At 45.6% G+C, this 24,957-nt stretch overlaps 1 long non-coding RNA gene across 1 annotated transcript; it reads left to right on the top strand.

Moving 5' to 3' along the window:
* Positions 1-11,555: 11,555 nt before the first annotated feature.
* On the top strand, positions 11,556-18,768 carry LOC128781228 (uncharacterized). Its single transcript, XR_008427156.1, has 4 exons — positions 11,556-11,649; positions 16,708-17,167; positions 18,374-18,420; positions 18,689-18,768. It is a non-coding gene; the product is annotated as an uncharacterized lncRNA (long non-coding RNA).
* Positions 18,769-24,957: the final 6,189 nt, after the last annotated feature.

Here is a 24,957-nt window from a genome sequence, read left to right as displayed (position 1 = left end):
GTTTGCAGAACCATTGGGGTTTACTATCCCCAAACCGTGCATTCTTGATCGCCAATGAGCTGGCCACGCCTAAAGCTGCGTTCGGACTAACTGCGCGGGCGGTGTATCACCTGCACCGCATGGAGGTGTATAGACTCTCACTGAGAGGTAACCCCTGGGTCCGCTCCAGGGCTGGTTGCAGAAACAGAGGTAATATGTTCAAAATTCTGCCAGGGAGTGGATACTCAAAAAAAAAAAAAAAAACAACCAAAAAAACAAAACAAAACAAAACAAAAACCATGGTGTTTTTACTGTTCAGAAAACTCATAAGAAGTAATACCAGTTTTTGTTTCGTGAGCTAACTCAGCCCTACAGCTTCCTGGGCCTTATGGAATGTTCCAATTCTACCAGGTAAAGGTAGAGATAAGGAGACAAAGCACGCAGCAGTAAAAACATGATTGGTGGCTCTGCTATCGGGAAGCTGGGTTTACATCTAGTCTGTGTGCACCTAGGTAAGTTGCTAATGCTCTTACTGCTATTGTGTAGATTAATTCCAGGTGTCCCCTCAGGTAAACTGTGGTGCCTCCCGGAGTTGCCCAGAAGTGGCCTCATATATAAAAGGGGAGTAATAATGATCGTGAGGATTAAGGAAGCTGGCATGTGAGACAGCCTAGCATTTTCTGCCTGTATTTTAGCCCGATTTCTAGGTAAGACCATACCCAGAGAACTAAAGTTACACTCCTAAAGACACAGGCAGAGCCTGTGACAAGGACAACTACACAACTGTGCCACCCACACTAAAACAACGTACCCCAGGCATTTGGGTAAATCTTCTGTCTTAGGTTTTTCTGGAAATTTAAGGACACCCATCAGAGGTTCAAGTTTTACATTTAAATGAGGAAGTTGGGAAAATATTGAAACATGGTCTTTCACCAGTGTGGGAATTAGATTCACAAGCTGGTTATCAAAGTTCTTGCACTTAGGTATCCAGCAAAGAAAGGTCTAGTTTATCAACTAGAGTGCACGTTTATCCTTTTCTCAGTCACTTATATCTGAATCTGAACTTGGGGAATTGGTCCTGTGATTCTTGGTAGGAAGCAAAGGCCAGTCTTCACCAGAGAAACTGAAAATATCTCTAATGAATTTCCAGCCTCACTTGTACCTAGCGTGTGGACAAGTGACCTAGGACCTGCCAGTCAGGGGCAGCTGCCCCAGGCAGGATCTTAGCAGATGGTATCAAGGTAAGATGTGGTCATACTGGATTAGGTTGGGCCCCAATCTCATGCCTGATGTCCTTACGAGAAGGGGGAAATTTAGACACAAAGAAACAAAAGAAAAACACCATGCGAGGATGGAGGCAGAGATTGGAGCGGTGTGCTCACAAGCCAAGGATTGCTGGCAGCCCGCAGCGGCTGGGGGAGAGAGGCATGGGACAGACCCTCCCTCAGGACCTGCGGAGGGAGCCAGCCCCGTCACCATCTTGATTTTGAACTTCTAGCCTCCAGAAGTACGTGGGAACAAATTGCTGCTGTTTTGAGCAGCTCAGTTGTGGTAATGGACGGCAGCCACAGGAAGCTAGTACGACTACCAACATTTAAAAAAGAGTTTCCAGTCCGAGATGCACGGAACTTTGGCATCCCTTAGGCAAAGAACTTCGGAGATTTTGATATAAAAGCCTAGGCTTCCCATAGTCCCGAGAGCACGTTTGTGGTTTGTTTTGTTGTGTTTTTTTTTCTGTTCCAGAATTCCTGGATGGGTTTGCGAGCCTTGGCACATGGCTTATGGCAGTGGAGGGCCTTCTGGGGGTCCCTGGGGCCCTTGTAGTGTATTCATGATAGCAAACCGTTTTACAGTGCTAGGCACGGGTTGTTCACTTTTCCCCCCTCATTCCTCACAAACATCGCGGAAGCGAAACTCAGGACCAGTGCGTTTTCCTGAGATCGCAGGATGTGTGATAGGCGGCCATCCCACAGAAAAGCGTCTCCATGGCAGAGGCTACGTGTAGAGGGGTGTTACTGTTCAATGAATTAATGAACAATTCAGAAATTTCTCAGATGTAATATTCAGTAGGTGAATATAAATAGACCTAACTGAAATAAAAGCCTTTTGGGGTCCCCAGTGATTTTGAAGAGTGTGCAGGGGTCCTGACCCCAGAACATTTGAGGACTTCTGACTTAGGGCAATGTCAGGCCTCCCTTCCTGGAGGTTTTTGTTAAGAGGTAAACAATTTCCTGCAGAGCAAAAAAAAAAAAAAAAGAAAGAAAAAAAGAAAGAAAGAAAAAAAATGATGATTTAGTAAGTGTCGGCTTGGGATTCCGAAGGCTTCAGTCTAAAATTTTATTCTAGGACTTATCAAGTGGCTGATATGGGATCCGTGACTTAAACCCTCCGAGCCTCAGTTTCCTCATCTGCGAAATGGAGATAATATGATCCAGCTTTTAGGGGGGCTGTGAAACTTTAAGTAGTGGGGCTCACTGACCGTTCTCAATGTGAAGCCTTGTTCTGAGGAAGGAAGAAGTGGACCGGAGCATTCCAACTCAGCAGTTGTGGAGTGGGCCTGAGACTCTGCATTTGTGACCAGCTCCCAGGGAAGGTGGATGCTGCTGGTCCTCTGACCACACTGGAGAAACCCTGGTCTCAAGAACATCATGTGAGAACTCTTTAGTTCTCCTTGTGCATTTTCAGTGTCTCTATATTTAAACTTCTAGCTTCTTTGTTTTCCTTCTTTGTTGCTGTTGCTGCATTTGGAGACACTATGTTCCCTAAGCTGGGTTCCTCTCGTCTTAACTCATCCCCTACCTGTGTTCTTCATGTAATGGAGATGAGCTGAGCGTGGACTCTGTGCTGGGCCCTGTTTTAAGCCTCTGTCTTCCAGGCTCAGGGGTAGCCTCAAGCTTTCCCTATGGTGTAATTGGCTTAAAGCCTTCCGAGCTTCCCCTTGCTGTTAGGATGGGGCCCAAACTCCATGCCTGGCTAAGAAGCGCGGCTGGACCCGGCCCACCGGAAGCTCGCCATAAGGAACTATTTTGAGGGTAACACCTGTAAGGCCTGTCGTTCAGAGGAACATGTGAGCTCTGTGCCACTAACATCCGGCCTTGGATCTGCTGGGAGTCAGGGAATGGGACCAGCTCAGCTACCCAGTGTTCTCAACTGGGGTGGGTGGGGGATGATTTTGCACCGCCCTCACCCCCAGGCACGATGGCAATACTTGGGGACATTTTTGGTTGTCACAGTGGAGGGAGGGTGCTACTGTCGTCTAGCTGGTGGAGGCCAGAGATGCTGCTAAGCATCCTGTAGTGTCCAGGACGGCCCTCTCCATCGGCACCCCACCCCTGCCTACCACGGCAGAGAATTATCTGGCCCCTAATAGCTGCCAAAGCCTCCCTCATCTACACTCCAGACTGAATCCATCACAGTTCTTGTTTCTCCCTGTGTAACTGTCTCTTCCTTGACCCTGGGGCACTGTTCTTGCCAACCTTCTAGAAGCTTCTCTCACTCCCTTCTGCAAGGCTGTTCCTGCCTCCCCGGTCGCCCTGCTAGTGTCTCTAACAGTCAGATGGGATGCTTGTTTCATTAGGTGGTTGGTTAGTTGTCTCCTGCACTTGAATGTGAGCGCTCGGATGATGATGAAGATAATGATGATGATAACAAAAAAACACATTTCTGAAGTCTGAAAATTCTGAATTCCAAAGCATATTTGGCCATTAAGGTTTTGATAAGAGATTTGGATGTGCGTTTTTCCTCGTTTTACAAAGTTGAGGAATAGAGAGACTAAATATTGGTGTCAGTGAGAGGTGGAGCCCAGACTTGAATCCCAGAATCCGGTCCCTGAGTTGCGTCTGTAACCACTAGGCTGTCTTAGGAAGGGCTGTGAGCCCATGGATGGGACAGATTGAGGGGAAATGAAGCGGACTGGGCTTCGTGCCCTCCCCTGGGCTGGTGTGCCTGTTGCGGGGGAGGTCCCTGCCTTCCCCCAGTCTCTGGCAGTAAAGGTGCATGGAAAACACATGTGTGTGCACGCACATATACATGTGCACACACACACAGAAGGGCCACATACGATTACATTTCCTGGAGCTTTGTGGCCGACTATCGTTTCCAGCAGCCTCATCTTTCTGAATCAGGTGACAGAGCTCACCAGTAGCCAGGCCGGGGAAAGAAAACAGATGCTCGCCCGGCCTGGCAGGAGTGAGCTGGGCCATTTGTCCTGGTGGGTAAACCTCCCCCTCCGTCAGGATGCAGCCCCTTGTAAAGCATGGTGGGCATGGTCTCTCTTTGGCTTTGGGAGCTGCTCTGCCCCTGAAAACTCAAAGCCACAGCTAACAAGAAAAGCACGCTTTGTCTGTTGGGTACCAGCCTAGAACAGGGTGATGGGGGACAGTAACCCTGTTTCTGCAAACGTGAAGGCATTCTTTTCTCCAGTCAGCAGGGGAAGCGAGCCCCTCCTTGTGTGCTTGAAAGCTTTCCGGACAAGGTATGAAGTTCCTTCCAGAAAGCAGTGGAAAACCAATGTGGTTTTAAGTGGGCAAGAATGTCTTCGAAAAGGTGCAGGGACTGAGGTGGACTACGGGTTGGCCAAGGGCTGGCAGTGTTGCCTAAAACACAGCTGTAGATGGCTGGATACTGCATGATTCCCTCTGTGTTGAAAAAGAAGGCATGCAGCTATGTGTGTGCACGTATGTGTAAAAATACAGAAAAAGAGTAAGAAGAATACACTCTCCCCATTAACACAGGAAGTAAATGAGAAGCAGGCGGTGGTGTGGGTCCCAGAGAGAGAAGCTCAACTTCCTATTCAATCACATTGCTAGTGTGATCTATAAGTAACTAGAAACAAAATTCACTTGCAAAAACAAGTAAATAAACCAACAACAATCCCTCTCCTCCCCCAAGGAATCAGCTTCATAATAAACAAAAAGTCCTTTAGCTTCTAAGAATCCAGGGAATCCAGACCCAAAAGACTTCCTGGTTTGGGGCATTCCTAGTTAAATCTTGTTTGGAAGCTGACTTAGAATTCTCTCCTGCCCCCAGCAAGGTCCATTATTACTTAAAATGGTTATTGAAACTTCCTGCTGAACAAAAGGGAAGGGCTCAATTCCCTCATCTCTGCCTCTCCCTCTCTCGTAGTCTGTTTAAAGTTATTAACACTTCCTTTACAGTTCTGTGGGTTTTTTTTTTTTTAAGAAATAGGAAACTTCCAAATGACTGAGGGTCTTTATAATCTATCTTTTAAAATACAAATCCTACTAGACTAAAGCACCAAATCATACCTTTGAATATTAAAGAGAAAAATCACATTTAAAAACCAGCCTTTTCCCAGTGACTAAGAGAGGCCCACAGTCCTGGAGGATCCTTAAGTTACGTATACAAAATGTTCGGTTTATGGTTAACCTACTGTAAACCAATCAACCAGCCTTCTTACTTCCAGATTATGTTCCACTGGGTTGTCTGTTACTTTTGTTTAATTTATTCCTTACAAATGGGGTGAAAGAGGAAGTAGGAAGTGAAGGAGCAGCAGAGGAGGCGATGATGGGGAAACTGAGGAACAGGCTTGCATACAGTGGAAATTTAACACCATGGCAGCTGCTGGCTAGCCAGGTGTTGAGAAGCATTTCCAGTTTTGAATGTGCCCCTGGCTTTTCTTAGGAGAACAGCATGCTTAATTACCGGAGCTTTAATTGTGTGCGCGGAAAGAATAAATAACTAGCACGGGCGGATCTTGATTAAGATTTGTGAAGTGGGCCAATTATTTTTCTCAGGGCTGGGGTCTTTAACGTTACCATGGTGGGCGCGAGTGCGTCGGTATCCCTGAGGTTTTTCAGACTTACGGAATCATGCTAGAAAAAGTCTATTTGCTCCCACCTTTATGTGTTTCTATTCAATAACAACCATGCAAGAGATTTTGTTTTCATCGATCAGAGGAGATAAAGAAAAGGTCCTTTGAAAGCTTGACCTCAGTGTTACCGTCTCTTTCAAAGCACTGTTATCATATTATTTCTTATTTGCTCCTCCTGGCAACCTGGAGGCTGTCAGAATAAGCAACCGTCACATTACCGACCAGGAAAGAAAGACATGAGAGGGTCACTTGTGCCTGGAAACAATTGGCCAGAAGCAGTTAGGGTTGCCGGCCTTTTTTTTGCTCGCCCTCTTCTGGGAAGGCAGGTGTAGTTTCTCTCAGGTTTTATTTAGGTGGAGTTTAGGCATAGCCAGCATTCAGCTTGTGCTAAAGGTTCTGGGAAAATCTCAAGAGCACAATAAAATTCAAAGGAGAGGTTTACTTAAGCATGACTCACGCCGCAAACCTACTTCAGACTTTGGGGAAGGGACTCAGGTTACCTTTGTCATCAGGCACACGCCAGCAGCGATTGCAAGCCTGGCCAGGAGCTTGTCTATTTTTACTTCGTGTATTTCCTAAGGTGACTGTGTAGCTATTGATCTGAAGGAATAGGCTAGGTCGCTGGGAGCGGGAGGGGTCACGATTCTGCAGACGGAGATAATGATCCTAGACAATAGCAGGTTCCCTTTTACTAGAGGGGTGTGAGCCTTTATTCACAGAAAGGAAGACTGAGTCACAGAGTGGAAAACGGTGGTAGCCCATCAGGTCTGTGGCGAGGCCGGAAACTGAAGAATGGGGTGAATTTCCCTGCTTAACTCTGACACTGAATTGTCTAAATTATGGGTGGACTTTGATCCAAAATTTGTCTTTTTCATTACCACGGCAACTCAGAAGGTGGTATGTAGATGTCTAAATGGATGACGTATTGGTTTTTACTGAAGGAAAGACAAATAAAAGTCCAAATGCAAACCACGCAAATCGGGAATCAAGCAGTGGTGGTGGGTGGGTAACAAGTTTCCGGCACACACAAAGTGACGTAAAAATAACAATGACAATAAAACTAGTAAATAATCGTAGCTCACTTGTAGCTTTATATCAGATACTATTACAGGTAGTTTATAAGTATTAATTCATGTAGTAGTCCCATCTGCCCTGTAGGGTAGATGCGATTATTATCCCCACCTGACAGTACAGTGAGGCTGAGAAACTTGTCCACGGCGGGTAACGAAGGAGACCCCCAGCCCCCGCCCTTGCTCTGGTGATGGTCCTGAACGCAGGGTTACACATCGTTTTCTTTTTACGCTCAGTTTTTCCAGTGCTCTGCTCACACTAAGCCCGCTGGGAACCCAGGTGCTGGTTAAAAAAAGGCTCCCCCTTGGGGCAGGAGCTGTCTCTTTGGGTTGCCCCCCCATGGCAAGTAGAGGAAGGGCCGCATTTCTGCTGACACTCATTTCTCTGCAGTGGGTGCCCACTGTTGCCTCTGCGGTGATGCCAGGGCTCCCACGCTGGTTTGGAGACTTTGGGCTGCGCCCTCAATGCCTTTGAGTCTCTGTTTCCATTTAAAGAATCAGGCTGATGTTGCTGACCTCCGACAGAGGCTTGTAGCGAGGCTTAAACACATGGGAAGGATGAGGGAGGCAACTCAGACACGAGATATATTATGTCTCTTCTTGGGCCCTAAACTCCTTTGGAGACAGGGAACAACCATTTACACAGTCATTTTGAGATGCTATGGACGATAGATCACCGAAAAGGCACTGGCCACTGGTGTTTTATGAGTCACAGATCACGTCTTCAGTTCTTATCACTGACCGATGTTGGTGTTTGAATAACTTCTCCAATTAAGCTATGTTCTCAGTAAACTCGCCTCCTTGGGTCGCAGAGCGCTATATTGAAACAAACAGAGTCGACACCAGTGAATTTGGGAAATGGCTGTCACTGAGTTTGAAAGGGCTCACAGATAGGGTGCGTGATGGAACACGTCATTGTGGGGACCAGAGAGCCCGCCCGCAGGTACTTCTCAGAGCTGCCACTTAACAGCAGGGTGACCTGGGATATATTTATTCATCCATGCTCTGCCTTAGTTTTCTCAGCTGGAAAATGGGGATGCTAACAACTCCTTTCTCGTAGACTTGTCGGGTGAAAATGAGGACACTCCATATAAAATGTGTTGTACCATCCATGGCAAATAGTAAGTGCTCGAAAAGATGTTAAATGGACTAAGAAGTAGTCGATGATGGTTATTAAACAGAATGTAGACCTAAGGGCAGCATTGGCATTTTCTGATTCTCTTCAATTCTTTAAGTTTAACTGCATAAGAAACCATACTCAATAAATCCACACTGAGTGATTGATCAGTGTTGTCTCTCCGGGCTTCTTAGGGGACGTAGCTTGTTTTCTTCACCCACTAGATGAGTGTGAAGTTTCATTCCAGACATGCACACGAGTAAGTTTCTGTCTAGGAAGAAGCTCGGGGCAAGGGATTAGCTGGCAGGTTCTGGGAAGCTCAAAAGTCAAGGATTCCCGTCTCTTTTTTCCTCTTAGCATTTTGGCTCCGATTTCCTTTTTTTTTTGGATGTGTTAAAGGCCAAGGTCTAGTTTGGACTTGGAAGGTTGATGGAAGCCAGTAGAGGGATTTCTCTCTCTCTGTGCTCATTTGGTAAGTTAAAGGCATGAATGGTGCAAATCCTTCTCAATATACAAAAGTATGTTTCTGTATATTGAGAAGGAGATCCACCCTTCCCCCCCCCCCCCCCCCCCCCAGCCCACTGAGCTCTGCAGAACTCAGTGGATTAGGAAAGGTCACTTCAAGCTTTCCTGGTATGGAACATCCAGGCTCTTCTATGTAGCAGATATTGCTGGTTGCCTAACGACAAGTTGCCTTGGCTACAAGTAGTGAGGACTACCTAAGGATGGGTTAACCAATCAGGATTTTTTTCCTTCACATAATACAGAGTCTTAGATTCCAGGGCTGCTGGAGCATTCCAAGAAAGTCACTTAGGACTCAATCTCATTTTGCCTTCCCTCCTACTGCCCTTTGCATGTCACCCTCAACGCATGATTTCATGATGACTGCTCCTTGCAAGAATGGGGACATATCCGTATGGACCTTTGCCTTTTTATCAAGAAAAAAAATTCTGTGAGGAAGTTGGGGAGATCGCTTTTTCTTTTTTTTTTAAAGCTGGACTTACTGGTGCCCCGAATATCTAGGTTATTTCATGAGCAGCGAGCTGTGTCTGCCAATCACCACATGGCTCTTCCCTTTTCCCTAAGAGCTCTCTATCCTCCTCGGGGTGGCCTATGCTTCAGAGAATATGTGCACCCGCCCCAGGAGGTGGACTTGGATTAGTTGAAGTTTTTCAGGCTGATCCCTTTCCTGCTATCAATGATTATGCATGGATGTGAGACATCATTTGGGGCAATGAATGAGATTTGAGGGAAAAGGTGCCCAAGGGCCTTAAGGAAAAGGTTCTTTCTTCCTAAAGAAAGACTCAAGGAGCTGAAGAGTTATTTTTCTGCCTCTGGATGTTGTGTGAAGCTGTGATGGCAGGAGCTATGCAGTGATGTTGCAGACATGAGGAGAGACAGGCTGGGGTTGACATAATGGAAAGATGGGGAAAAAAACCCCCATGTTATTCAAGAGGCCACTGAGCTGCTTGAATTGGGTGGAGCTACTTTTTCCCCAGACTTCTTTTTCAGGTGAGATGATAACATTCCTTACCGTTTAGGTATTTTGAGCTGGATTTTCTGCTACTTGTACCCAAAGGGCTTCTAACTGATGCCTTTGTACGATGGGACTGGTAGAATGGGTCAATTTTTTAAAAAACAAAGATACCATTAAATAATAGAAACCACGCTCTATCTCCATCTCCTCCCTCCTGCTCCGAATTTGCAGCTGTTCTTTCACCAGGCCAGGGGTACTCCAGCCCCCGGGCCATCACACCAGTCTTGTTCCCTTGCCTGGAACGCTTCCTCCCAGCTGGATATGTCGCTTCATCCATCCCTTTATTCTGTCTCTGCTCCAATATTACCTTATCAGAAAGGCTTCCCTGACTCTCTGATCTAAAATATAGCTCACTCTCCCTCCCTGCCCCATCCTCTCCTCACCCCGCTGTCTTCTTCTTCATAGAACTTCCCGCCAACATAGTTCTTTATCTCTCTGCTTCTTGACTGTCTCCTCATCTTTGGCTGTTGTTATTGTTAACAGCTGGATCCAGTTCCTCAGGCAGTGCCCGGTGCATTGTGGTTGCTCAATATATATTTGATGAATTAAACAGAAGAGTTTATTCAAAGGTTCACTTCTAGAACTCCCGTTTTGCGGTGATGAAGAGGGTAGGATTTGGGGGCAAACACACCTGACTGTGAACATGGGCTCTGCCACTTGCCAGCTACGTGGACCTGGTCAAGGTGCGGCGCCTCCATTTCTTCACTGACAGCATTGTTTTTTAAAAATGTCACCCATCCACTTGTCAGAGACAAGTAAGAGCATGAATATGAACCCTGAGGCTGTCATCACACAAGGTAAGTACGGGAGGTCGGGAGCATTGCCGCAGTCGTTGGAAGCAGTTGCCCAGGACCCAGTGGGCAGCATCTCCACGCTCCCGCGTGAGTGCTTTCCAAGGAGACTTGAAATGAGGCCGACAAAATGTGGGAGAATCGTGGAAAATGTAAAGCTAAGCCAATATGTCGAAACTGCTGTGTGCCCAGGTCAGCGATAAGAACACGAGAACATTCTGCATCAGCAGATGTAATTAAAGGTGAAGGTGGCCGGAGGGCCGGTCTGGAGCCATGTGCCGCCGGGCATCCTCCCGCATTCCTTGGGGAAAGAGCCTGCCTCCCCCGCGCTGCCTGCCTAAGGTGGACCAGTAAGAATACTGCTGACAGCCGTAGCTGGGAAGAATCAGCCCACTGAGCTATTTTTAGCAGCTGTCCATTGAAGTCTTCTATTTCACATTTCAAGTTTGTTTCAAAATGCTCTCTCAACCCAAATAAACCCAGGCTCAGAAATGAAAGGAATTAGGTTATCACTTTTCGATGCTCCAGGGAGTAGTAACATTGACACCACTCCTGGGGAAGGCTGGGTCATTTAGCCACCGAGTCGCCTGGCAGGCTACCCGCGCATGCGCGCTGCAAACCACTGCGTTCCTACCACGAGAGGCTCCTACGGACGTCCTCACAGAGGCATCCGACTTTCTAGATAATCCACCAAAATACCATCTTTCAAGAGTTTATATTCAGATTCCATTAAACCTCTCTGATTAGATTCCTCTACCCCCTGTTGGGAGTATTATTGCCACACTTGATAAAAGGAAGCATGCCGTTCATCCATCCATCCATCCATCCTTTCATTCATTCAACAACAATTATTAGGTGCCTATGGCATGCCAGGTACTATGTTTCCAGGGCATTTCTAGTAGGGGAGCTAAGAAAGCACTAATACATAAAAAGTTAATAAATTTTTAAGTCAGTACAGAATTGAATAGAATATCTGTTACATTTATTATAGGTACAGTTAGTAAATTAACCGAATTTAACCATACATGACAACCTTGCTACAGTGTCTCGATATTACACACTGGGTGGGATCCTAAGCTCTTTAGAAATATATTAACTCATTTAACGCTTCCCCATTTTACAAATGAGGAAACTAAGAAACCAAAAGGTTAAGTATCTTTTTAAAGTCCCACAGCGGTTCAGTGGCCAGTGGGATTTGAAGGCTGGCTCTGTGGATTTTTGAGTCCATGTTAGAACCATGTGTCAGTGCCCCGTATGATGGTTAAGACAGCCCCATGAACAAGCGGACAGGAGGTCAGGAGCTGACAAGGGCCACAAAGGAGGTGAGCTGGGCAATGATGATGAGGTGTGGGGGTGGGGGAGTGGGGGTGGGGGGAGTGGGGGTGGGAGGGAGGAGAAAGGGTCAGCAATCTGGGAAAATACCCTGGAGGTCGAGAGAACAGCAAGTGCAAAAGCTGGAAGCAGGAAGGAGCGTGGCATATTTTAGGGACAGAGAAAAGGCCCATGTGACCAGGGCATGTGACCAGGTCAAGGTGTTCCAGGGGGAGCCAAGGGTGGGGAGGTAGGCAGGGGACAGATTCTCGTGGGTTTTAATTCAAATACCATTCAAAACCGAAAATTGCTCAGTGAATCAGCCTGCTCAGGGTTCTGCGGGGGCTTGTGGCTGGCATTTGTCACAGGGCTTAGGAAGGCACAGAAACCTATTTCATATCATTCTTCGTGGCTGAAAACCTTGAAGTGTTTTTGACTCTTTCTTTCCTTGGTTAAGTCTCTGAACATAACTGAGTCTCTCCCGAACGACTGGGCATCTGACCTAAGTTATAGCTCTGGACCCAGTGACCCATGCTGAGCTCCTACGAGCTTGGAACGATTTGAGCGGAACTTAATACTAACCTCAAGACTTCCCCGAAGTGGTGTTTCCTTGGTTGTGGATTAAAAATAAACTCTGAATATGAAACTATTTTCCTATGATTTACATGATTTCTAAAAATGGGACACAAGAGTCAAAAATAGGGAAAAAAGCAGGTGGGCTTGCTACACACAGTTCCAAGTGAATCTGGATTTTCCTGTCACTTGTGTGCCCCCACAGCGGGGATCTCTATGGACTGATGGCTTTGGCAGGGACACAAAAGACTTGGGTTAAGGGGAAATAAATAGCCTGGCCCATGATCCGATATTTTGCAACAAAAATTTATGCACTGGCACCACTTGGCCTTGATGTAATTGGCCATTCAATCTGAGTACAACAATCGGAACACATTGGCCGTCCTGCTGGAGCGCACTGGACGCAAATCAATCATTCTGAGGGGCAAGAGAGCATGCTTTGGAGCTCTTCAGAGGGGAAAACTTGGGGGTTTTCACAGGATATTCATCAAGAGAAAATTAAGAATTCATACCCTGGCTGGGTGGCTCAGTTGGTTGGAGCATCGTCCCATACATCAAAAGGTTGTGGGTTTGATCCCCGGTCAGGGCACATGCCTAGGTTGCAGGTTCGATCCCGTGTATGGGAGGCAACGGATCGCTGTTTCTCTCTCATGTTGATGTCTCTCTCTCTCTCTCTCTCCCCCGCTTCTTCTCTCTCTCTCTCAAATCAATAAACATATCCTTGGGTTGAGGATTGGAAAAAAAAACAACCCCCCCCCCCCCCAACTCAGCAGCCTGAGTTTGAATCCCTAAATTCCCAATTTCTTGCTGTGTGACCTTGGGAAAATTATTTAACCTCCCTGAGCCTCAGTTTCCTCATTTGCAACATGGACATAAAAATGGCACCTATTTTGCAGGGTTGTTATGAGGGCAATTGATAAATCAACTTGTAATTGATAACAATGATTAAGGAAGTTGGTTCAGAGCCAGGCGTGAGTAAGCCTTCAATAGACATATCTATTTGTTTCTTTTTCCATTATACACTTCTCAGTCCTTAGCCTGGGCCCCAGTGCCCCTGTCCCACAGCACCTCTTCCCATGAGCTCAGGAGGAAGGAGAGTAGGCACATGGAGGTCCCACAGCGCAGCAGCAGAGAAGCCCTCGCTGGGTGCCTGCCCCTTACAAAGGAGGCTTTGCTCTAGGGCAGGGTTTCTAGTGACATTCTGGGACACACGATCCTTTGTTGTGTGGACTGCCCTGTGCACTGTAAGACATTTAAAGATTTTTATTTATTTATTTTTAGAGAGAGGGAAAAGGAGGGAGAAAGAGGGGGAGAGAAACATTGATGTGAGAGAGAAACATCGATTGGTCGCCTCTCATATGTGCCCCAACCGGGGCCTGGGCCACAACCCAGGCATGTGTCCTGACTGAGAATCGAACCAGTGACCTTTCACTTTGTGGGCCCCACTGAGCCACACTGCTCAGGGCTGTAAGACATTTAGCAGCATCTTAGGCCTTTACATACGAGATGCCAGTAGCCCCGCCTTCCCCAACAACTGTGACAATCAAAAATGTCTAAGACATTGTCAATGTCCCCTGGGGACAAGCCACATGGTACATTTAAAATTTATTGTTTAAAAAACAGTTATATATCCTTATTACTGGGAAAGAAAGAGAGAGAGAGGAGAAAGGAGAAAAGGAAGGAAGAGAGGAAGGAAGGAAGAAGGAAAGAAGAGAGGGAGGAAGTATACATGGATGAATAGAACAGAACCAAAACTAATTAGAACAAAACACTCCTATCTATCCCTACAAAAGTTTCATAAAATATCCTTGAAAACTAGTTTTTCTGTGTGTGAATTTATAGGTCACAATACGTTTGGGTCCAACCGTAAAACACACGATATAATCACAACTAACAGAGGCTCCTAGGTCAGAAGTGACGGCTTTGCGTCCTAGCTCCCACCCACACAAGCCGTGTGGCAGCGGCTGAGCTGCTTCGGCGTCCTCCCCTGTAAAGGGGAAGCACCCTCATACCTAACTAGGCACACTGCCCGAAACACTCACTTACCGTGCGCTCTTAACATTTGCAAAAACACGCATGCTGTATGGCACGTGCCAAACACAGCGCTAAGTGCTTCGCACAAATCAATGCATACAGTGATCAAATAACCAAATGAAATAGACATTAATTTATTCCCATTTCATCGGTGTGGAACCTACTGCTTACAGAGTAGTAATTGCCACAGTCACACAGCTAGGAAGGAAAGGGTATAGTAGCACTTAGCTCCTCAATTATTCTGCTTTCAAGCTTTCTTGATATTGATATTATTTAGAATTATAAAACCGTCCCTCACAAGAGCACAAGAAAGGTCAGTCTGTCTCCACCTCCAGGATCCTCGTTCCTGGGGATAAACCAGGAATCTTAGGGGGCTTCCTTCATGGATAGAGTCAATTATTTTCTGTTCTCACCCGCTAAAGACAGGCCCTTCTGGAAATCCAAGGACACATCCCCAAGTCAAAAGGGTGGCAGAAACGTTGGAGATGGCTGTTCTCCGTGATTTGCTGCCAATTCTTTGATAAGCTAAGTGACATCATGTCACTTCTGCATATTTTTGGTCACACAACTAATCCTGATGTGACGGGGTGGGGGGGTGGTGGTCCACAAGGACAGAAATGTCAGGATGTCGGTTGGGGTCCGTCTCAGAGGCTGCCAACTGTACCTACTCTATGCTGCAGAAAACTTTCTTAAAAAAGGTAGACTTTGACTGGAAGATCAGTTTGATGAAGGACTGAGCCTCCTCACCATTGTATGTGGATAAGTAGTTCACTTGGAAAGGTGTTCCTGGAAAATTTTACAAACACCTTTCACATCAAAGTTAAGAAACATGACATATTAGGCCCATTGTTATTTGAAGTTAGATCTTAAAAAGCAAATAAGCTAGAAACCTGGACTTTGATGAATAGATAGTGAGGCAATGCATGTGGTTCTAGAATTTAATGTATATAAGAAGATAGTGAATTAGTAAGTATTAGTGTATAATATCCTTTGAAAATGTATATGTGGTCAACCTTTGGGATCCTCTTAGGTATGTAGCTCTCCTGATGGGAAGACATAATTTTTTTTAATATTACCCCCCCCCCCCCAAGGTGTTGTTAACTACAATGTCCTGCATGATCTGACTCCTGCCTGGTGTTAAGACATAATCTCATTCACCACAGTCTAGCTACACTGGGCAACTTTCTGATTCTCAAACACAAGCCCCTCCTACCTCAGGACCTTTGCACTTCCTGTCCCTCTGCTTGGACTTCCAGCTACCCATTGCTGGCCTGGCCTCCTTAAATTTCTGTATGTACATGATTTCTTCAGAGAGGACTTTCTCTAATCCGCTCAGTTATTCTCTTTTTCATCAACTAGTTTTGTCTTACGGTGCTTCACACAACCTGATTTATCTTTAATTTTTAAATTGTTTATTGCCCACCTAAAAATACAAACTCCTCATCAAACATATTCGATTGCATATCCCTTGTAAACTAGCACGCTATGTTGCGTGCAATAGGTGCTATTTATAGGCGCTAAATAAATATTCTCTGAATTTGTTCTTACTCTGAATTTACAAATAAGTGACTGACATTTGGTTGCGTGCAGCTTTGACTGATGGGCAACTGAATTTTGCTTATTTCCGGTTGCCAAGGGTTGCCTTTATCAGGGACCACAGCACCAAAACATTTCCTGTCTTTTGCACCGTGCGAGGGAGGCTGAAATGTTTGGGGATATGAGAGGAAGAATCTGCCGTGGCACCTCTTTAAACATATGACCGTAAGAAACATTCGGTGCCTCTGTACCTGGCTCACAGAGAATTCCGTCCTCAGCACATGACAAGTTGGGGTTCAGAGCCAAAGTCCACTTAGCAAATGTTTATTCTACACCGGGCTTTCCTTTTGTTTCCTGTTAAGTATAGCTTCATGCCCTGCCAGGATTTGAGGTCATAGAAACACGAGGAGGCTATTAACATATCAATGGAGAAATCGCTTTGGAATCTAGAATTTGGAATAATATTTGCATCTCAGGCTCAGAAAGCTGCTTGGGCAAGCCTGCTTATTGATTGCCTTTAATTTCCCCTTAAAACAGTGCCTGTTTCTGAATAAAAGATTAATGGAGGAGGGCTCAGTTTGTCTCGTGATTTATACTCGGAGTTCTGCCTCCTTACCATTCAGAAGCACGCAGCACACACGTCCCCACCCCCGAGATGCTTGAATTCAGTTCCTCAAGAAAAATTGCTGCTGATCTCCAGAGCCTGCTGCTTAATTGAATTTGTCTTTGTCCACTTCATCTTCGTGCTTGCAAAAAGTGGGCTGGGTAGCATTTATATGGGTGAAACGTACCTGAAAAATATAGACGATCACTAGGCGGGTGGGCAGAGGGAACAGCAATAAAATGCACTTTGGAAAAAAAACGAAAATGGAGGATTCCGTTCGGAATGTCTGAGCTGCGCTTCTCTTTGCCTTTGGCTTTAACAGACACACCAGTATTGCCGCAGGATAAACACGGTGACCTGGAAAGTAAACGATTGTACCAGCTCGGAGCAGTGCCGGCACTTTTGCCCTGACTGCGAATTTCTATTTCCTTTTGGGGAAGAAAAAACATGAGAGGAACGTGAAGATTTCTGCTCTGTGTGAAGTTGGGAAACCTTTTCCTAGAAATGAATGGTTGTTAATAATGATAACCTTAGTAACAGCAATCATTTATCAAGCACTTCAAGAAAAAAAACGACAGTGTACTCAAAGCTTTCTACCCTTTACTGTGTTTAATCTTTGCTCCCACAGTCTGAGGGGGTCCAGTTCATGTTCCCAGACAGACAAGGCTCTGAGACGCGCAGGAGCTGCCCAAGTTGGTGAAGTGGCAGAGCCGGATTTTGAAGCTGGGTGTATTTGATGAGAAGACCCAAGAACCTGATCCCACCAGGAGCAGTGCATCCATGTGGGTCAGCCTCCATCTACATTTATTTTTTTAATATGGCGGAGGGAGGAAGCGTGAGCTTTCCCGTTAGGCAGCCAACTAGAAGATTTGAGCTTCAAATCCTAGGTCTTTCTGCTGCCTAGACTTAGCCACTAGGCAATATCATCTCCCATGGCCAAGTGGGATTCCTGGGGACAGCTTTCTTCCATGATGTTGATTTTGGTCATTCTACGTGGTCACTCTCAGTGTAAGTGACTTGGGATGCTGCAGAGATGCGAGGAACAGAAAGGAAAGCGGGGTCAATGAGAACCAGAATATGACAGTGACCCATGACAGAATGCCCTTTCACCCCAGCCAACAGGAATTGTATCCCCGGTCCTGGTAAAAGGAATGACACTCCCAAGATGTCACTCACTGAGAAGTTCACAATTTTGCTCTGATCCTAAATAGACTTAGTGACGGTCAAGGTTGGAGTTGTGTGTGAGAGAGGTGGTCACGTGGACGTTTTCTAGTTTCCCTCTTTTGGGGGAGGAGTCATGCAGAATAATTTTTGATCTAGTACTCACAACTAAGCTAGAGTGAAAGTCCTGGTAGAGAGAATGAGACCAGGTTTTAGAAGCAAAAAGTAAATGTGCCTGCTGTCTGGTTGGGGGTAGTGATTCCTAAGGCCCTAATTCAGTGACTCTCCACACTGCCTGTTCATCTTTCCAATTTTTGCTTCCTTAACTCAAACCGAAAAAGCAAAAAGCAACACGAATGATGTCGATGGGGCCTTGTCTATGTGAAGGCCCTGTTATAGCTACCAGACCTAAGACAATAAGCGTTGTCCAAATAATTCAATGGAGACATGCACTGAACAAATAATTCCACGAATAATAATTTAACTACCATTTTGATACTTGCTTTGAGAATAAACGAACATAGGATGCAAAGAGACTATATTGGGACTGCATCTAAACTTCTATCATATCCCTTTGTCTAGCTGGGATTCCTTTTCCATTTGCTTCACCGCAGAGTGTTGGCTAAGCCTGTCTGCAGTTGGACCGTAGGTTTTCAAATCCTTTCAGCCATAATATGGCTGTGTGACCTTGGAAAAGTTACTGAACCTATCTGAGCCTTAGGTCCCTTAGCTGTGGAATGAAACTGATAGAAGGATCTATTCAATTAAGTCTGGTTGTTATTATTAGTCTCTGAAAGTGATACTTATGTGTTTTCTCCCCCATGCAGACAGGTACTGGATCGTTTGCCCAAGATGTGACGAGGGGCATGACTGGGTGAGTGACGTGCCAGGGTCAGAAGCCTGGACAGCAGTCAACAGCTGTGTGTCCCTGGGCAAGTCAGGGACCTCTCTGGGCTCTATTTCCTTCACCTACACAGGGAAGATGATACATCCACTCAAACATTAGAGTTAATGCACACAACACACTTAGCTCAGTGCACCGTAGCTGCCTTTGTTGTTACCTTATTATTATGTTTAGGCTCTGCACAAAACACAATGAAGCCTAACAATCCTCTTAACCCCATGATTTTCGTGGTGTTTAGGCATCAGTCTCTAAGTGGGATTCTGAAAGTCTTTCTCCATGGAGCAAATCATCTTCACCCCTTAACGTTTTTCCTGAAAGCTCTTATTTGGTGAGTAAATTTACAAGAGGGGTGCTAGATAAGGGATTTTTGTCCTTAAAACACTTCTTTAATCTCTCCTGTTGCCATGGAATTTGTGTCGTTTTTGCTTGGATGATCAGATTACGTTTTATAAACAATCTCGCCTGTGTTTAAAAGTCTTCAAACAGCCACTTGTAAGTGTCTTGGCAAAGGCTCCAGTTAATGCCTCGTTTGACCCGGGTCTTCGATCGTCCATGAGTCTGAAGATCAGCTGTTTACACGGGCATCAGGCTCTCCAATAGAGATGTGTATTTTTCAGAATATTCTTTTCTTATTTGAAACAGTTCCTCGGCTTTCCAATATCCTCCCATTCAAGAACTTCAGTACATCGACTAGCCTTTGTAACCATCTCCAAATCGGAATTATTTAGATTTTTAGATTTCTCATTTTCCCAGGTGTTCCTCCTCGGTTTTCTTCATCCAGAACTTTCAAAGTCAAAACTGCCAGCTCACTCTGATCCGTCACTACTTCAGGCAAACTGGGGAGAACCGGACCTCTTCAATTGCATTGGTACATTTGGTTTTCATGAAATTTTAATTTTCAAGTGGAAGCCTGAAAACTCCTGTTGGTTAATGGTATCCTGTTTTATGAGCTGCTGTGTGCTACTCACTTTCCACAGTGGCTTTTTAAGAGAGCCTTCCCCGACACCCCTCCCCCTTCCCCCGGCTCAAACAGCTCCGCCAGGTCACTCTGTCCCGCTCTCAGCTGTACTGGCTTTGGAACACTGAGCAATATCTCAAGTTATCTTTCATTTGTTTATTCTGACTTTGTTCTTTCTTTTCCCTTCTAGCTGAAGCCCTCAGCCTCAGCACTTGACATCTGGGTGGATAACTTTTTGGCTGTAAGGAGAGGGCTGGGCATTGCAGGGTTTTTTAACTGCAACCCTGGTTTTTAATTACAACCCACTAGATGTCGGTTGCATCTCCTCCCCACCTCCCTGAGTTGTGACAACTAAAAATGTCTCCAGACATTGCCAATGTCTTCTGGAGGGCAAGGTTGCTCCCTGTCGTGAAACACTGTTCTAGAATTTAAGGCCTCGTCTCAGCCTGGCGCCTGGTTAGTAGTTAGCAGATTACATGTTGAAGGACTGAACGAGCAACGCTGAACGTTAGGGGCTTCATCTCCATTACGCAGAGCCTCTGCAGCTCCCGAGTTGACGGGACCTACTCCGGTGACACGGCCAGCAGGAGTTGGAGCTGGAGTCCACCCAGGTCGGTCTGAAATCCAAGTTCAGTGTCTTGGCCACACATTAGCAGATAATGCTGTAGTTAAAAATGTTGTAATAACTACGTATGGTGCCAGGTGGGTACTAGACTTATTGGGGGGACCATTTTGTAAATCATATAAATGTCTAACCACTATGCTGTACACCTGGATCTAATATAAAATAACATTGGATGTCGACTGTAATGAAAAAAATATATATATTAGTTGAAAAGCAATTCAGTGGCAATGCCACCTGGGTCATTTCCCTGTTGACCATGTCTGTGAGCTTCCACAAACAGCCTCGCTTTGTACTCTGAGCAGAAGATACTGTTCTAAGTCCATTATTTAGCTTTTTTCATCTAATTTTTACATAGTGTGGAGAAATAAAAATACTGTTTTAACATCTAGTTGCAGTACTTTCTTAGAGACAATTGTCATTGTGCTGAATACCTTGATACCTTTTTTTTAAAAAAATCAAGCTTTGAATGGTTAATGCATTCACATAGTTTGTGAAGAAAACGATGTAAAAAGAAATACAGTCAGAAGACATTCATGTTTCCATCTGACCTATTGTATTTCCATAGGATCCCTTTCATTAGTTTCCTGGGCGTCCTTTCAGAGTTTTCTTTTGCACGTGAAGCACACTTTCTTGTTCAGACTCTCACTTCCTAAGACAAACTCTTGCCTCGTGCATACTGTGTGTTCTCTCTGGCATCTTGCTTTTTCCCCTTAACTTCTCCTGATATCATTCTGCCTTACAGCAAGGTGAATGTCTTCCTTCTTTTTCTTTTTTCTTCTTTTTTTATCCTCCCCCAAAGATATGTGGATTTTAGAGAGAGAGACAAGGAGAGAGAGGGAGGGAGAGGGAGGGAGGGAGGGGGAGAGAGAGAGAGAGAGAGAGAGAGTCGCCACTTCTCGCACACACCCTGACCAGGGATCAAACCCACAACCCGGATATATGCCGTGACCAGATATCGAACCTGCAACCAAATCAGCAACCTTTGGGTAGGGATGATGCTCCAACCAAAGAGCCACCCAGCCAGGGTGCACCTTCCTTCTTTTTCACAGCTGAGAAATACCCTACTCCACGATCATACGTTTATTTAACCAGTTCTCTGTTGCTCGCTATTTGGGTTGTTTCTTTCTTGTCTACTACAGTGTTGACATGAATAGACTCAATGTACATTATTTTGCTGAACTTAGAGAGAGACAGCCCCACTCACATAGAATTGCTGGGGTCCGAAGGAAAATGCTATTGGTAGACACTGGGATGGCTTTTTCGAGTAGAAGAGTCCCGCTGCCTAGGCAGGATATCAGTGTGGGGGGGGTCAGGCAGGGAGGGAGATGAAAATCCATGAGGATTGCTCAGCACAATTGAATGGACAGAAGTCTCATGAAACTGGGAGAGACGGAGAAGAGAGGTCAGAGATAGAAGAGTCCTTTAGTGAAATAAACTAACCTACCAACTCAGAAGGCCTGATGGTTAAGGATGGGTCAGCCAGCTGTGATCATGAGCCAAGTTTACGTCTCTTTTTGTAACTTAAAGTTCACGTCTGAGTTGCGTATTTGAGTGGAATTTTGCCATGCAGATTGGGAAGGAATGGCACTCGAGAACTGTAGAATGCTAGGATCTGAGGATTGGCGTTGGCAAGCTACAGCCTGTGGGCCACATCGGGCACACCACCTGTTATTGTAAATAAAGTTTTATTTGAATACAGCCACGCCCATTTGCTTCTGCATTGTCTATAGTTGCTTTCACTCTACAAAGGCAGAGCCGGTATGGTCCCTGAAGGCTTAAATATTTACTATCTTGATCTTTACGGAAAAAAAAAACCCCTGCCCACCTGTGGTATTGGGATAAAGCACATAGGCTATGAACCCACAGCCTACTTTCAAATCTCAGTGCTACCGCTTCTATGTCACTTTGGTTACTTAGCTATAAAATGGGAGCGTGACTACCTCTGGGTTGTTGTGAGAAGTGAATTTGATAATCCTAGTAAGTGCTGACTATGATCCATCTAAATTAAAGACTTCCAAGGGTTTCCCAGATTCTTCATTTTAAATTTTAGTTTTGTATTAGTTTCATGTGTATAGCATAGTGTTGGTTTTCCCGTACTCTTGATGCCTAGATTATAATCATACTAGATCTTTTCTTACAAAATTTAAACATCAAAAATATTTGAGGTATTTGGGCAGCCACCCTTCCCATTCCAGGAATAAGAGACCATAAAATACTTGTGGCATATTTTCAGTATATTTGATGTTGATAATAGGGCACTATCTTTGGTCTAGTCTGGATATCATTTTGGCTCAGGACTGAAAAATTGAAGTATATGGATGCAACTTCTAGGGGACAAAAAATGAGTATATTAGGGTCAAGATTCATAATGGTCTTTATAACATCAAATGAAGGATTGGGAGAAATAAGAGAATAGTATTTAGCAGGGATTGATGTGGATTCTGGCATCAATTATTTAAGTCTGGGAATGGGGAGACTTGGCCAGACAGCAGTTCCTGGCAAGTAGATCTGGAGCTCCTCGTTGGCCACAAGCTCGATTTGAGCCAGATGTATACAGCTGCCAAGGAGATGCTCTGAAGCTGCATTAGCAAAGTCAAGTACATGTGCCTTGTGGGTCCAAGGAGGGAAAAGCAAGAAAACAGTTTAAATGAACTAGAAGAGAGGTTAGTTAAGGAGAAAAATGACACATTTGAATGGGGATATTATCAAAATTAAGCAGGCTGGGGGTGGGGGATCAGGCAGGTTGGTGAGTCAGCTGGGAATGGCCATGTTGAGGAATGACTAAGCATCTAGGGATGTTTCCCAGGAAAGACACAACCACAAGGGAAGAGAACTTTTTCAAAGCTCTGAAGTTCTTCCATGTGGAAAAAGCTGCCTCACCATCTCTATTGGCTTTTTTTTTTTTTTTTTAAAAAACCATGGGAAAACAAACGCAAAGTACTCACCTTCTGGGCTATCAGCTCAGCTCACAATATCCCGTGCACCCCAAGTCCATGGTCTTAAGTGAGGTGAGTCCCTGAAAGCCATATTCGTTCTTTACCACCCTGTCTTCCTGCTGATAGCTGATTGGACGATGGGCACATGCCTGCTAGAAGCCAGACATCTCTCTGGGGAATCTGCAACTTGCCCCGGGGTCTGCCAGTCTGCCTCTTCCTATGATTGAATCTGGAACGTGTGAATATAGGGCCCACGGGTGGCCATTCGCCACCATGACAATGAAGTTATTGAGAACATCAGCCTCCAGAGACAAAAGAAGGGGCAGAGATGCGGAGGCGTAGAGGTGGAAGAGAGAGGGCCTTCTTGCCTGGCTGGATGCTTTTCAGCATCTGAGTCCTTGGTTGCAGTTCCCCTTGAAGCCCGCCTTCCTGGACATGGACTTCATGAGACATCTTTGTGTCCTTGCTATCAGTCCTCCCTGTTTACTTCTGCCAGTTCAACTGGGTTTCTTCATTTGTCATGCAAAGTGTCTTCACTATTTCAGAGGGCAGAAGACATTTTCTCAGTCTGTGGAAGACACAATGGGGAATCCTGTTCAGCCATAGAGAGAGTAGCCTCAGACAGTAAGATTAGGTCTGTTTCTGGGATCATTGAAGTGGATGCTGAGCGACCCCAGGTAGCTGGGCGGCATACAGCAAGAGCTCAGACTTGGGCTTCAGGAAGACTTGGAATTGACTCCGGGCTCTGCCACATTCCAGCTGTGAGATGTTGGGCAATGTTCTTAACCTTCATGGAACCTGTCTCTTCTGTAGAATGGGGAGCAAAGGCATACCTCATACAACTGTTGTGAGGCCAATTACCTAACGTCTTAATTTTCTACTGCTGCTGTCAAAACTGTCCACCAATGCCATGTCGTAAAGCAGAACAAATTCATTATCTTACGGTTGTGGAGGTCAGAAATCCAAAATGGGGATCCCTTGGTTAAGGTCAAAGAGACTGCAGGCTGTGTCCCTCTGCAGGCTCCAGAGAAGGACCCTCAGCTTTTGAAACGTCTAATGCACAGGTGGCAAACACAAGGCCCATGGGCTGAATCCAGCCCTCCACCTTGTTTTATCCGGCCCAGCACCTTGTTTCTACCCGGCGGCAGCACCGAGCTCCTTGTCCCTAGTTAAGGAGTAGTTATATTTATACAGTCCTAAAATTGCATCTGGCCCTTAGAAAGCAACAGTGAGGCTGATGTGGCCCCTGGTGAAAATGAGTTTGACACCCCTGGTAGAAGCTCCCTCCTCTATCTTCGCCCCTCTGCATCCATCCTCACGGCTCCCCTGACACTGGCCCTCCTGCCTCCCTCTCTGCTTAAAGGGATGCTGTGATTACATGGGACCCAGCTGCCTCTCTCTCTCACTTATAAGGATGCTGTGATTACATTGGACCCACCTGGCTAACCAACAATAATGTCCCATTTAAAAGTCCTTAACTTAATCGCACCTGCCAAGTCCCTTTTGCCACGTAAGGTACCATATTCATAGGCACTGGGGTGCGGTGGGGAGGAGGAAGAATAAATCTTAGCGTCTGCCCCCCACAGTACTCCCAATTCAGTGGAGGGGCCAAGACAAGCCAGCACACACAGGGTACTACAGGTATGATCAATTCTGGCAATTAGGCCAGGATGGAAGGGCATCTCTCCCGGCGTTCTGTTCTCATGCCTGTTTCTAATGGTTCAAGAAATACCTGGAAATTAGGTTTTTATGTGAAAGCTCCTTATTTTGAAATGCTGGCAAAAATCCAATTAATTTAATTGGATTAAATTTGGACCACATTTTGAATGTCAAAGAACTAGGGTCTGGAGGGCAGACTTAGCTTAGCCAGCTGTCAGCCTCATGCTTTCACTGCTTCTGGAGGAGGCTGATGGGCACAGAACCTCCCTGCCCAGGGGCTGGGGCTGTGGCCTATGTACAGGGTGGGGCAAAAGCAGGTTTCCAGTTCC

This window comes from Desmodus rotundus, chromosome 6, assembly GCF_022682495.2.
Source record: "Desmodus rotundus isolate HL8 chromosome 6, HLdesRot8A.1, whole genome shotgun sequence".
Classification (NCBI taxonomy): domain Eukaryota; kingdom Metazoa; phylum Chordata; class Mammalia; order Chiroptera; family Phyllostomidae; genus Desmodus; species Desmodus rotundus.
This window is presented reverse-complemented; position numbering and strand designations above follow the sequence as displayed.